The sequence below is a fragment of the Eutrigla gurnardus genome, assembly GCF_963514095.1.
Source record: "Eutrigla gurnardus genome assembly, chromosome: 14".
NCBI classification, from domain to species: Eukaryota; Metazoa; Chordata; class Actinopteri; order Perciformes; family Triglidae; genus Eutrigla; species Eutrigla gurnardus.
In genome coordinates, this window is record NC_139937.1 from 14,983,478 (window position 1) to 14,999,944 (window position 16,467).

Sequence of the window (16,467 nt, forward strand, 5' to 3'; positions counted from 1 at the left end):
TACTGTACATTATCAGCAGTTTGGAACCACACCAGCACCATCATTCACACTACATTCATTTATATTGTACTATACAGGGAGTGGTGTTGGCATGAGTGAACATCTAAACTGCTGGTTAAAGTGGGGAAAACACCTGTCCTAACTGAGTCCCACACTCCTTTTTTATTAACCCAGACTGAGCCGGGTGTGTGAGCGGACCCAGCAATCTTTAACCTGTGAGAAGCACATGAAACAACGTCTTTGTCAACACTGCTGCGGTTAAGTAACCTTCTTGTTGCAGGAGCCGCAGCTGGTTGGGGGCCGGTCTCATTTGAATCTGCAGCAAACACCCACCTTAAAACCTACAAGACCTACAAGTCACAGTCAGAGATAACAAATGGGGTCGTTTTTCACATATTTGCACCATGATCAGATGCTTTTAGTTGGTGCTGGTGTAGATAATTTCATGCTTTGATAGGTCTGGGGAAACCCCGGCCAAGACATTTACAACCGTGACAGTTTGTTCACACACTCGTTTCGTTCAGCTTTTACGACTCTCCCTTTTTTAATCTGTCTGTTAGCAACGTCTTAGTCGTTCCGTCATGCGTTCTGACGCTGTGCCGAATACATCTGAACCGGTGTTGAAACATATCGTAGTACGTTTACTCTTAAAAACCTGAACTTTACTTGTTCATATTTCAGTGTACGTCCAATTTTACTAAAAAAAAAAAATGATGATGCACTGCTAAAGCTTAAACTACCAAACAAACTGGTTCAAACTAGTGTGGAATATTTTCAAGTGTATCCTTCTGTTCTGACTTTCTAGTGGAACATGTTTACATGTTTTAGTGTTCAAAAAATGCTAACACATTTCTGTCATACAGTCTGTCTGTGTATAATTATCTTTTTAAGCCCACATCCCAAAAAAGCTCAGGCTCTGATCCGCTTGCCAGAAAATATGGCGCACCTTTTCAGGCCACCAAAAACTGACTGGGTTTTTCTTATTTCACGGTTTGTGGCTTGGAAGGGACTCCTGATACACATATGTGTGCTATGCACTGAAAAATAGTTTTTCATGATACGTCCCCTTTAATAACAAAACTTTGATACTTCAAACATGGACGAATGAATCATTTTTATGTTAACAAAAAATCAAATGTGTAATAGGGAAGGTGTTGCTTGTAGTGACACAGAGAGAACGGTCACCTGACAAGTATCTGTTGCAGCTCATTATTTAGTTTTCAAAGCCTTTACTATTGTGGTTCATTATCGCCTAAGCTTTGAAAAGTGAAGCCAAAACTGAAGTGCCTTAAATGTGCATTCTCTCTACTGGCCATCAGGGGGCAACTCTGATTGCAAAACAAAGTCTGATTGTTGAAGTCTATGAGAAAATTGTTGTTACAAATGCAATTAGCTATTAAGATTACTTGAACCTTTAGCTGTAAAGTTTACTTGAATTATGGCAGCCAGATGGATCCAGATGCAGTAATGTGGCTACCGTCTCTACTTTGAAGTCAAAATAAGGTCACTTTCTTTCACTGGTTGCAAAAATTCCAAGCTAGCGACGGCCGAAATGTCAAACACAAGGCTTCAAAATCGTAGTTCACGAACCATTGGGTGACTTCACGATGACAACATGCACTTCTTATATACAGTCAGCACCAAAAAGAAAATGTCAACGAGCTAGTGAACGTAATGGAGCTTTTAACAGCTAAAGAAACATCTTGTGTGGTGACCAAAGTGTGAAGGAGAGTAAATATTAGACTTTATGATGCTGGAATCTAGCAGGTGACGAAAAACCTTTAAGTAAATGCGTTATTATGATTTCAATTCACTACCAAGTCACACATATATTCTATAGGCAACAACAACATATAGGTCAGAGAGCATCACTAGAAACTAAACTTGGCAACATGGAATCTGCACCAGTGTGCGTGATGTCATAAACAACTGTCAGACCACTGTAGTGTAGTGAACAAAAAACAGGATGAGCCCCGTGGTTGTGTATGTGTGGTTGTGTGTGTGTGTTCATTCATGTGGGAGTTAATTCCACGGTTGTAATGAGAGCCAGGAAACCGCAATAGGATTGAATTTAGAGAAGTTGTTTTTCAACATTAAGCAGAAAGCCATGACTGAGAATTGCACATTTTAAAACATGCTATGGTTTCATGCCTTGAAAAATCACTGCATGAGGAGAATTTCAAAGTGAAGACAAAAGTGCAGTACACGGCGCATTTTTTTTTTTAAGGATGCGTTCACGTTTAATGAGCGGGGACCAATCAGTGGGGAGTGAAGCTCACCGTCTGCCAACCCACTCTTGGCCCCGACTCATTAAATACCAACACTTGGCCAGTGCCCCTCGGCATCTGAACCCGAAACACAGAGGCTGCCTTCAGCATCTGTATGAGATGTTCTCATCTGCGTCAGTATTAAACGGTCAGAGAAAATGGAGTTGTGAATAAATGGAGTCTGAGAAGGGAGTAGGTTGGGGCGGATGGACGGGTCGAACAAAAACAGCACTTTCACCCAGGAGACGTCTGTTTGGCCCTCCATGAAGACAAGTCGATGTTGATTTACTTCATCCTTAGTGTTGTTACGCAATGCTTGGGTGGGTAATATTGGAGAAACTAGAGTACACTAGATTTAATAAATCACCCAACCCAAAAACCCAGCCCAGTGATGCCAACTCTTTTCCAATGAAAGCAGCTAGCAGCAAGAGCTTCATAAGTAGCCAAATCTATGGTATCGAATAATTTAATTCAGCCCAAGGTCCTGCTTTTTGATTGCTGTCTGAATGTAATGAGAATGTCAACAAATATAAGACATTTCTAAAAAAGAAAACATGACCCACCCTACCTTTAACCAACGCCATTTACATAAAACATGTATTCATTTGACCAAAGCCAAGTAAGATAATCGAAAAACTAAGTCAACCTAGTGGATGGCTTCACATCAGAGTTAGTTGAAAGACGCTCAAGTGCGTCGGTATCAGACGGCTTGGGAACGACAACATATTCATCACTTTGCCTTTAAAAACTAACCTTTTTTTTGCATATTTCTCCAGTCTACCTATCACAGTCCGTTGTGTGTTATCTTATAGAGTAGAAATGCAATACTGCAAAATCCTAGCGAGGACCTACCACAGTGGAGCCCCGCCGCTGGAGCCCAGCAAGGGCGGTGGAACAACAATGAGCTCAGTGTTGGTCTGGTCCAGGGTGGAGGCCTCGTTTCTCTCTGGCAAACAGATGCTTCTCTGCACAGCAGGTTCATTTAAGGCCTCGCTCATGTTTAACTGGTAGAGAATGATACTGAAACTAGAGGATGATACTGAAACGGGCCCCCTGCCTGCCTGTGGGTGCCCCCCCCTACATTGCTGGTACTCATTTCATCTTCTTTGGAGGCTCTTTTTGTTTCCATTTATTCCTGTTGGTCTGCAACTTTCATGCGTTCTCTCCTCATCTCTTTCACTTGCCCCATGTGCATCTTTAAAGATCATTAAAGCTGGAGTGCTGCACTCACTTTCCCAGACAGATGTATTTTTCACTGCCATGTCTGCAGAGTGTTTTGGATCTGATCTCTCTCTCTCTCTTTTTCTCTCTCTGGCCTCCACTCTCTCTCTCTCTCTCTCTCTCTCTCTCTCTCTCTCTCTCTCTCTCTCTCTCTCTCTCTCTCGCTCCTCTTCATTTCCACTCTTTCTCCCCAGATATGTTTGCGAGCCCAGATGTTGGTCCGGGGGCCCAGATTGGTCGCCATGGGGACGGACCTAACAACAGGCGTAAACAGAGATGTGAGCGGGAGAATGACAGAGAGGAGGGTGCGATGGGAAAAGAACAAAGGTTAAAGGGCATGTGGGGAGGAGCAAGGGGCAATGGGGGGCGTGAGTTTGACATCAAAGTGGTTCAGGACTCTATGGGTTAGATTAAAGTCTGGTGGGCTGGATAAAGAGAGCATTAAAGAGGGAACCAGGGAAGAGACGAGGACTACATTTGCTGCTCCACTGTACCCTGCAGGGCTAATGCAGAATGGCAGAATAATTTGACACATGATACCCTAACTGCACGCTTTAAAACACGACTGAGTGTAAAAAGAGGTCAAATATTTGGAATTTAAAAACCCAACTGTCCACACACTATTACATAAACACTACTAGCATTTTGGAGGGATGGAAAAAAACTAAATCTTTATTCGGTAGTATGGTTTAGCTTTTGAAAAAAGGAAAAAGTGTAGGAAATGAAAATGACATTGCGACTTATGTAATATGTAGCATACAATAAAATGCATTGTTGAAAACAACTTGGGTTCTTCCTCAACTACACAAACAAGAGAGTTCAGTTTCAGTTTATTTATTTAATCGTTTGCTGGGTTGTTCAATGCACGGATGTAACATTATCTAACCGGATGTTTTTTTATCCAGTTACTTTATCCTTTTACCTTTTTTAATTGTAGCTTCAGAGAGAGACGCCACTTATTCGACTTCTGAGTATGTCGTCTTTCTCATTACATATTTTCTTTTACTTCAACTGTTATACTTCGAAATGTGAATTTCTTGATGTTTAAAATCAATCTAAAATATTTTAACTTGCTAAACATTATATGTGTCATTCATGCCACAAATCATACGGGAAAATGATGATTTGGTCCACTGGAAGGAGCGGGACCTGGTCCAGACGGCTCCATGTGACAGATTATATACGTAGAGGCAGGATGATGACAGGTGGATGAGTCAAGCCATTACTAAAGTCTATACAACAGCTGTCCGTTGATTTAAAGAATGGAAAACCTAATGAGACTAAGCTATGTTTATGTACTTTTGCCGCTGGATTGTGGTTGTCAGGCACTAATCCACCCACAGACACAACACATTAAGCAGTAAAGCAGCAGGTGTATACTTTGTTGGTGTGAGAAAGTGAATAATACTCCCATCTTTACTTCCCTGCGGCAAAGTATATCAAGAGATAAAAAAAAGATGTTAAGTACTTACTGTAACTGTGTTTGTTCTCATCCAACCACTCAGGGAGACATCATTCTGGGAAACGGTCAGAATTTAAAAAATCTTTGGGAAGATTGCTCATTGCTCCTTTTGGGATTTGTTTCCTGGACTGAAAACATCAGTGTGTGTGTGTGTGTGTGTGTGTGTGTGTGTGTGTGTGTGTGTGTGTGTATGTGTGTGTGTGTGTGTGTGTGTGTGTGTGTGTATGTTTGGTGTCTTCTGGTTTGGAATTGGTAATCATTAATCAAAGACATCTGCTAATACTTCCAGTACCTCCACATTAGTACTATCACATGCTCTGTTCTCTGAGTGTGTAAATATGTGTGTGTGATGGAAAGTATTCAGTATCTTCGCTAGTTGTAAAGTAAACACAGTATGTAAAAGTAGCAAAAGACTTTTAAAAGTCCTAGTCCTAGGTAAAAATGTGACTTTAAGGTACACTCTGTAAGATCTGCACACAAATCTGTATTTTCCCGTGACCAAAGAAATCAGCATCGACTTATTTGTTGTGCAACTTCCATACTTTATTATTCAATCATTTTAACCCAAACTACGATCTTTTCCTTAAACTCACGTCTTGCGCATCAGTGTCTGCACTTTAGAAGAGCTCAGGCTAACTGTTTTAACTGCCGTTCACTGCCATTCATGTAAAAACACTCTACCAGACTGTTAAGTCGCTGGGTTTAGGTAATTCCACCTTGTGAAAATCACCTTGTTGTTTATTTCTTTCTAAAAGCAGGAGAACAGTCTGAGGAAGAGAGGGCAGAATCACCATGACAACCCTACAGCAATAGGTTATGAGGATAACTTTGATAAATAATAAATAAAACAAAGTTTATCCAATAGTGACTTCAGTCCGAAATTAGCAAAACAGTGTGTCATAGTAAATAATTTTGGTTGATTTTCGACCGTTTTTCCAACTATTTAACAATACAGTTACCACCCAATGGATCAATGGGAAAATGTTCACCACAACAACAGGGTGGATGTAGCTCAGTGGGTGGAGCGGGTCGTCCTTTAACCACAAGGTTGGCAGTTATCTAGATTTTCTAAGAGGAAAAATATGTTTCGGGGATTTTGTGGTGAACGGTCGTTTTTAATAGCAAGAAAGTCCAAGTAGTAAGGAGGGTGGGGCTGGATATCTGGGCCCCACACCCAGGAGACCACTGTTCGTGTCCTGTGTGAACCATGGAAACATTTACTTATTTTTGTTAGAGAACTTACTAACTTATTTTACAAACATACTTCTTTTATCTTTTTCTGAGCCTAATCAAGTAGTTTTGTTGCCTAAACCTAACCAGTAAACCTAAAAACTAAGCAAACCTACATTGGAAGTTCATTTTCTGTCAGCCTGGTCTCCTAAAAACAAAATTGCATTGTCAATTAAGTTACGACGTAAACACATGTTGTTGTGGATTAGATTTGCTCGTTATGTTCTACAGAAATGTGTTTCAAACGGATGCACGGAATAGGGAGGGAATCAGTGTGGTGTGGGTCTTAGGAACTACGTGCTTTTGTTGCATTTTTGTTTGGTTTCAATCTCATATTCATCTTGAGCATAACACATGTTCATCCTTCAGCTTTGATCAGTTCCTGGCGAGCTCTCTGTTTTTTGGAGCATGTGTTGGTGTCTATTAGTAACAGAACACAGTATTTCAAAAATAGTGTTGCCATGCAGATTAAACTGGAATAAATTAGCATGCAACAAACAAGCCTCACCGCCTTGAAAATGGAACCGATTATGGTTATTTTAAGGTTATACGTTATGGGGAGTCTGGGTGTGTAAATCACACAGAAGGCATATCTTATCCAGTGAGATACCTGCTTAAACCCCATGGCTTACTGAAGAAGGATTTCAGTCCGGTGAACTGAATTAATTTAGGTCCGTGCACTGAAAAGCATTAGGAAGTTTGGACCGATAACCCAACATTCATAGTAGCTAATCATGCTCCCCTTCAGCCGGATGGGAAAACATAAGCAGGAAATTAGAAGAGGAAGTGAAAGTAAACACAATTGAAGTCCCACCTATGTGTTGGGAGAGACGGTGGAAGTCCAGGGTGTGAATCCATGGGATAGTTGGAGCCTTTGTGTTTGCATGTTCTCTTGCAGGTTAGGTTAAAGTTATTGTAAAGATATTTTATCCCAGATTCTATTGGGTTTTGACGTATGACGAATATCTTTCTAATCATAGTCTGTGAAAATTCACTTCGGGAGGAGGTCTGGGTGGAGGGGTGGGTCAACACCCTCCACCTGTTTGTATCCCATGTGAAACCAAAAGTCTACGTAGATTTGTATTTATTTAGAATTAGGTCTGTAATTTCGATGAAATAAGCCAAACCATGTTGTTTCAATTTACAAAGTTGATCACATGTTTAAAACTGCGGCCATAATCCGGAGGAAATGCGTTTCCCTGGAAACCTAAATGAGAATGCAGTTTAGTTGTCTGGTTACATAATTTTGTAGGAAACAGGGGTTAATGCTGCAATAGTGTGTAAGGTAATTCCAATAAGTACAAGCAATGCAAAGTGCTTTAGTTAAATCAACAAGGTTAACTGTACAAGTCATAACAACTGGGTTCAACATGTTCAACCAATGTCTCATTTTAAATTGACTAACTAAACAATAGATACATGATTTTGTTTTATTCAATTTCAAGGGGAATAAGTAGCGTATTTAAATTAAGTTGACAGACATTCCCAAATCAAATATTAATGTGTGATAAGTTCTTCAACATTCAGAATGTTTTATTGCTCATTGTAAGAAAATCGGCCGAGAAGAGAAGAGTCATGTTAATCCAGTCTGTTTCGGTCTTCCTCTGCTGACAATCCCTTGTGGTGGGATTGCAGTCAGCTGATACTTGTGTACACAGGGTTAAATGAGCTTTGGTTTGTCTTTTCTGGTTAAAGCGACTGTTTGATCTCCACTAAGCCTTTGACCACGCCACGGCTCGCTGCCAGAGGAGATGGAGCCTCTTGGCCAGCAGCACCAGAGGGACTGACTATGTTGTACATGTATAGACGTAGAGTATAGGCAAGCTTCTTGTATCAACACCAAATACAGAGAAATGCAACGAAATGTAGAGAAATGCTTTAGAAAATGAAGTCAAATAGAAATAGATACAAAATATACACCAATCAATCCAATTCCCAGAAATACCAAAGCAGTTAAAGCTGCTGTACGTTTAATTATATGAGGATGTTGTTTCTATAGCTGGGTAGAATAGTAGGGTATTATTGGGTTTTAATTGATGTACTACTAGCTGGCTACATGTTCTGGGTTTATTTTCATCAATCACTTCAATGTCTGTATCGCTTTGCAACTGACAAACATCATCTGAGCGTCTATGATGAGCACGCCTGCTTAAAACGCTTCAACTGGCACTAAAACATACTGGTGTCACTTTTAATTTTGTCAAGACTCCACGTCACAGACATCTGTTTTTAGTAAAAACAGCAATGAAATAATCTTCAATATGATGATCATAAATAATAAAAAACGTCACTTGTCTACCATAATGGAAATTCACCACAATGTCATTTATCATTTATCCACTGTACTGCTGTGTACACATTTCTAGTTATTTATGTTCATTATGATGGAGATAAATGCTAAAACTAGAGCTTTTCACAAGACAAGGGATGCAAGTCAGGCCAGGTCCAAACTACATTTTGGCTAACTGAGTTGGTTGGTTCTCATTGTACTGCTGTGAGTCTCTGGTTTGTTTGTCAACATGTTGAATAATTAAAGCTGATTTGTCATAATCAGATTTGTCATAATCATCTCAACTCCATACAAAACCTTTGGAATGGACCAGAACCCCGGCCGTGAGCCGGACCCCTCTAATGCTCATGTGATAGCAAATCCTGCAGGTATCAAAAATCACCTGATGGTTTGATAATGCAAATACATACATATGGGCATAATGACACGGTGTCCTATGTATGTGTTTGGCTATGTATCCCATGTTTATCTGTAGATGTATTCATTTTCATCAGTGATATCCTGTCAGACAGAAAATGCTCCCTCTTTGGCCAATCATGTCATTTACAAGTGCTTTGATGCAATATTGTGATTGCGTTTATGTTCATGAAATGTGTCCACCTAGTCCAGACAGCTGTTGGGAAAACACAGTGTAATGACACCCACACACACACACACACACACACACACACACACACACACACACACACACACACACACACACACACACACACATACACACACACACACACACACACACACACATTCATTCTGCTGAATTATGGCCATGTGTGCTCACTGTCTCTCTTGAACTCTCTTAATTTCCCTCTCTCTCTCTCTCTCTCTCTCACACACACCCACACACACACACACACGCACACTCACACAAACATGAAACATGACAACTCCATAAAACACTGCGACATAGTGACATTAATCCAGCCCCGAACAGACAAACACACTAACCGCACAGTGAAACGCTGTCTGTTTTGAAGCCTCATCGTGGGAGGATGTGAGGACACATGTGCACACACAGACACACACGCACACACACACACACACACACACACACACACACACACAGTGAGGCACAACACTGGGCCGAAGAGAAGAAACAGGATAATAAATAAAGAGTGAAAGCTGGGATAATTTCCTGTTTTTTATTCATCGGCTTGCTCATGATAACACATGACTCGTCTCTGAGCCCAGTGGGGAATTTAAGGGGCAAGTAAACAAAGTAAAACATAACATGGCAGGTGACTGCTATAACTCTTGGCCATTTCATTCATTAGTATTTTTGAAGAAATCCACCCAAACCGCTCCTCTTCTCTTTCCAACCCATCGGGTTTCATTAGGAAAAGCCGAGCCACCCCAAACAAATAGATCCACTAGAAGCAGCATCGTTCAGAAAGAGAAATAAATGATCCCTTTCCTGTTGGGAGGGCCCTTCCTCAGAGAAAACATGCAAGGTGAATGCAGACTCGTGATGATATAACCGATGAAATGATATCCACTTCCCTTCCTACCATCTCTCTGGGTTTTTCTTTTGTTTTCTCACGTCCCTCGCAGACCTCCGTCACTTTCCCATGCTCAATTATTTCAAGTGCTTCCTCGCCGCTTCCTGTCTCTCTGCCATCTTTCGTTTCCCTTTTTCCTGAGAAACGTTGCCTCCACGGAGACACTTTACCACATTCTCTTTGGGGTTTTCAGCAAGTGCATTGTAAAAAGACAACAACCAACATAATGTAGTTCTATGAGGAGAATCATTAGTGTTGCCTTACTTAACAGCTCCTTCATGAAGAAATGTAGGTCGATGGTTGAAACTGTGTTTGTGATTTGTATTATCAGCTGTTTCACAACAACAGGAAACCAGCTGAACTGAGGAGAGAACCAAAAACATCACAACATTAAAAACATCCACTGGCTATAGGAATATATATTCATATATAGAATCTTCAAGCACTTCTGGAGTGTTTGTTTCCTCTGAAGAGATGTGTCTTGCTCATCATGAGACTGATCTGAGTAACTGGATGTCTGAAGAGAAAATGTGAAGTGTCAGTCGCAAAGGAAAAATGATATTGGTTATTTTTATGGTGGCAGATGCAGAAAATAGCACCGCTTTTTATGTCTAGGTTTATGAGTGTAGATAAATAACTTCTTCTGTTTCCTGCTTTCTCCATTTCTCTTTGTACTTCTGTTTCCCTCATCTTGAAGTCAGTGTGGTTTTTGTTATATGTCTGAAATAAGGTCTGCGGTTCATATATAAGCTTTTGTGATATTAAATATGTCAGTAAATACTGAATTTTGAAGCTTTTAAGGGCACAATCACACTAGGCCCAGTTGATCCGTACCGTGCCTGCAGTCAAATTGCTCCGAGCTCAACCGGGCCTCGGCCCGGTGGGAGTTCTGAGTGGAGCACTCAGCGATAATGAGAAGGACGGCCTATCGATTAAAGCCTACGTCATGCCAACGTTGCGTACCGTGCATGTGCTCGTGCCAAAATTCACTTCTTCCAATCGTGTCAGGGGCCGAGGAAAGGATGGCCTAGTGTGAGTGCGCCCGACGTGTTGCAATCACTGTTTGATTTATGACTGCCGGAAAACTGTTGCTTCCAACTAAATGATTACTGTTACACAGCTGCATTTTCCCTATTGCACAAAGTGCTTTGAAGGCATCTCGTCTGCGGACAACATGGTGATATCCTTCAGAAAGTTGTTTTTACTCAGTCCTAAAAGTAGGACCGTAGACTTAAGTTTAACAAGTGGATGTAGTCATCATAATGCCATCTGTCGTTGCAACCTGTCAATCACACTGTAGCCATCCTGAAAGTAGACGGGAAGAGGTGGGAAGTAATGAAGTACAAATACTTAAGTAGATTTTTTCGGTCACTGTACTTATTTTTCTGTTTTACTTGTACGCCCTACATTTTAAAACAGATCTCTGTACTTTCTACTCCTTACATGGATGCCAATCCGACTTCATTCTGGAACCAGAGGAGTAGCCGCCTGCTGGCCATTAGAAGGAATGCAAATATTACTTCCACATTGTCTTGACTTTTCAGGCCCGGTGGTTGCCACATGAGTAGAACCTTTGACCAGTCTGATTTCCTATTGGGTAAATATCATTTATTTAGAACATAACAGTGCTGTATATGAGTCTGACGATGAGTTCTTTGATCCTGAAAATAGTCTCCCTAAAATATATCGTTATATATATTTCCTGAATGACTCATCCGCTTCTCATTGTGTGATATGACCTTGACATATGATCATATGAGCATGATTCCTAAGCTGTTGTTATTTAAAGCCTGTAAACTGTATGTCTGCCTTGAGTAGACTTCATGATCATTGATCATCCCACTTCTTTCCATGTGTGTTCAGTATAGGTTTCCCTTTGGTGGGGGTTCATTTCTTGCTCTCAGTATCTGACCGATGATTATTTCAAGCCTTCTAAAACATCTCTAATATATAATTGGAAACATGTAAACCAGTCATGCAGTTAATTATTACCTACTTCTTGTAAATATGTGGATGTGAAGAAAAATATTGAGTCAACCAGTGACTCATGGAGAGACCTACGCCCACTGGAGTCTAACGCTGTGACACACAACCAAGCTGATCCATATGTGACGGGCCTTATTCCTGGGATCTTCTATGACCACAAACTTTTGACTCAGGAAATTAACGCACTACAATTTGTACATAATGCACCGTGCCAGATGTTTTGTATGATAATTTAAATGTCTGTATGATGAACGATCAACAATACAACATAATATACAATAATTTGACTATATTGTGACACTTAATTAGCAATTGTTTTGAGTCTGCGCTTCCCTTGTTATGTGACCTCTTTTCAGCCAATCATGCTTGCTTTCTGCCATGATGCTGATGATCCAGATTCATGAGCATGGCTGGCGTTCTCTCGCCCTCCTGTCTTGTGATTGAAATCTGTATCCAAAAGATGTTAGACTGATTGTCTCATAGACACACAAACAGTTACAAATCTACAGCTATTTGTTTACATGGTTATGGCTCAGCATGTGATAATTTTCCTCAGAATACGATAATTCATTTAAGCCTGGGTTACAACAGTGTAACTATTCCCATCTGGCAAAGTTGATGAAGAGTGATAACGTGTGCGTAGGGAGGAGGTCGGGGTGGACAAGTCGGTCCAAAAACACAGGACTTGTGTGTCCAGGTGTCAACATTAACTTATATATGTCAACAGTAAAATAGTGGGTGGGACAGATCGTAAAGCTCTGGGTAGCCATGCACTGAATGATTAAGGTCTCATCCAGATGTTTAGCAATCAGATGCTATTTTCTCCTGTACTCATACGTGCAGTGACCAGCTGTTTCGGGAAATTACTGAATCCATTTCCCAAAAAAACAAACTGTTTTCGTGATTCAAGACTTTTGTCATCAGAAGGAAAATCCCACATATTTTAAACCACAACCTTTCCCCTTTTTACTTTATCATAGTCGTCTTGTGGGTGTAGGGATTAAAAAATGTATTTGTTTGTACAGTCATTTTGGGGTTTTGCAGAAAACTCTAATAACAACCTTTTGGTCTCATGTTGTTTTCAATAGGATTTGTTCACAACAACACAAATATAAAGTAACATCAGCTTTATCTTCTAAGTTATATTTTATGTGTAGAAAAGAAATAATGCTTTTTGTGTTTTTTCTGCATGGCCATATCAAGTTAGCAAGCTAAATGTGCTTTTTATGAAAATTTTACAGCAATAGGCAACACGAACATGAGATTGTGAGAAAATGTTGTGATAATTTAGATGGAAACACCATAAAATAAGAGGAGAAACAAACAGGAGAAACCAACAAACAAGACAAGAAAATAAAATATTGTCTTTCATACAGACTCTTGGATAGGAATTTCTATGGGGTCCATATCTATTTTGTCATTGTGTGTTATCATTCCCATAAAATAGATTATAATAATGGTTATAATCCATTTTAATGTGATTATGAAATGGACATTTTGTGCTTCGAGTGTAGAAATAAAATTCCTGAGGTACAAGCAGATGTTAAACATTACAAATTGGTTATAAATCACTATAATAATTAGCTTTAAACACACAAAATGTTTTAAAATGAATGCATTTGTTTAACACAACATAATGGCAATTGAGTACTCCAATTTGACACAACAGTGATAATAATGGATTATGAAATTATTCTAATATACTGTATAACAACTATAGGTTAATTAGGTCTAATTATAAGATGGTTCCTATAAGTAGAATCACACAGTGCCAGAAGCAAATTATAGCACATTATAAGTATGTTTATAAGGCAGACACATCCTTCAGAGAAAGTGTTACACCAGCAGTCATTCAGACCTCCTCCCTCTAAACTTCAACGTATCTGCCAACATTCAGGGCTGGGTGCTTGTAAGAAAGCATGTGGGCAGCATAACTCCTCTGAGCTATTGTAACAAAAAAAAAAACCCCAAAACGGCAATTAAAGGCAATCTCAAAACCCGTAAATTATAGAAAAATAAGAGCCAAATATAACAATTGAACCCTACCAAATTGAAGGCAGCGTGAGAACGCCCTCCTCTCTCATCTCCTGCCTCCCCTCCCCTCCCCTCTCAGGGGGCTTTGTTCTGGCTGCACAAGCAGAACTGCAGAGGTTAGGAAGTAGATTAACGGCGAATCACAGGGCGGCAACGTGCACAGATCATGTTCTGATGACCCCCTGCTTCCCTGCAGCTCCGTCACTTCTGCGGATTGTTGAAGACGTGTGCAACACGCAGCTTTCCACGTCCGCACAGCCAGGGGCGCAACTACCCAGTGTCAGAAGGGTGTGCAGCAACAATTTTGGTCAATTCCAACTCTATGTAACGTCTATGCGCTGCATATAGTGGATACCCACTTTTTGCACCACTACTCACAACACGTTACTATAAAGGTTTTTTTGGGCTCTTCATTCTCTATCTTAATCTGTCTTCCTTCCTTCAGATCTACACTTTTACTATCTGGATTTCCTTCTCTCCGTATTTCTCTAAGATCAAAACATCTCTTGATTTTCACTTAGAACCATGTAGGGTGAGTGTTTGAGCAGATGTCTCTCTCTCTCTCTCTCTCTCTCTCTCTCTCTCTCTCTCTGTGTGTGTGTGTGTGTGTGTGTGTGTGTGTGTGTGTGTGTGTGTGTGTGTGTGTGTGTGTGTGTGAAAGAGATGGTTTTGCCAGCTGAGCACAGAGCACTCCTGTCCTGCCAGCTTGAGAAATGAGAGGAAGCATTTTACAAGTTGTGCGGTTGTACGTCCATAACCTGACTCACACTGTACATCTCAGCCTACAACTGAATGCGACGATTGTATGGCATGAAGAAGAAGACGAAGAAAAAAAAGGTCTTACCCTCAAAACATGATCCATCATCCATTCATGATGTGTGGCAAATGGAAGAACCGTCGATGGGCAGCATGCTCAAGTTGAAATGTCATTCTAGAGTGAATAGAGCTATAAATCTGTACATTATTAATGATAAATGATTGTTGACATGGATAGCCCAACGTCTTAAAGGTACAATGTCATTTAAGTCGTAATTAGGTTGACGCCACACGTGAAGATTAACTACAAGAAAAAGTTTTCCTTTATTCATTTAAGTCTTTTCTGTATAAAGCTCAGGTGTCAATAATACAATAAATGGTGGCTGAGTTCCAATTAGCTGACCAACTTTCAGGGTGCTGATATTGTTCATGCTGGTTAACTGTCTATTAGTAGAAAACAATATTTCACAGTTTCTACTACAATTACGCTTATAGATTTACATCTGACATTTACATTGAAATTTTAAATTAAATTTTTAAATGAGCACAAGAAACCAATATGTGTGCGTTTCTGCCTGGTTTTGTTTGTTTTTGGCTCCGGCTGTGACCTCAGTGTTTTCCGTATGTCGCCATCCTCTTTGTTTACCTTATTTTTTTTTAATTCCTCCGGACTTCCCCTGGTTATCCTGTGTTTAACGTCACAACGCTATGATTTATGAGTAATTCCATCAGGCAAAGTCTGCAAAAATGGGCAGGTGGGCAATGTTTGCGAAACAGCACTCAAGCCACACTACCGGCATGCTTCCTGTCTGCCTCATCTCCTTTTTCCATTAAAAGACTTTATTTTTGAATCGCTGGTTGTGTCTGCATTTTTTTTTCATGTTAAATGAATGCTTTAAAAGATTTACACATCTTTATAATCATCTTTAAAATGGGCAGTTAGACCATGCATTGTATTAGAGTTTAGACATGAACATTGAATAAATTTAACTTAAATTTAAGAGCAGCAATACAAAAATACTTTTTGTTATATTTTTGGAAATGAATTAATCCTCAGACTCCAAAAATGTCTGCTTTAGTAGCACGAACATCCAAACCTTCCACTTTTACAGAGGGTGTTGTTCAGATATCAGCCATAGTCTGATATTATTACCAAAAGCCGAAATGTATTTGTTATGACATTTGACTGTATTTTCTGATTAATAGGGTGATAAAAAGAGATATCCAAAGTCCTTCTTGTGAAAATGTTTTGACTATTTGACTGTTTCCAGATCAGAAATTTGAACATTGAATGAATCCAGGTTCAACGTTTACATTTCTGTACTAGAAATATTTGCAAATTAGCACAGATCATGCTTCATTAATTCACGTGTAGCGTTTGTGTCTACATTGAAATGCGAGTGTGTCCATCGGCCGTGTGTTCGTGTGCATGAAAACTCTCTCTTTGTTCCATGAATCATACTGAAAGCACACGGCCGTCCCTCCCATCAGGACTCACAGTCTGAGGACTCCAAACAGCGGAGGTCAAAGGGCCAAACCTCTAAAAGCAAAGCTGAGCCGCGACATCTGACGTCTGAGGTACACCACAGACACTCACGGAGCCGCTTCACCCGGAGGAGGAGGAGGAGGTAACAGGGAGCATTCCAGCAAATGGCGCCAAAGAGACAGGAGGAGTCCAGGCTCAGAAAGAGTGTAGCAACCCATTTATTAAACTTGCACAAGCAA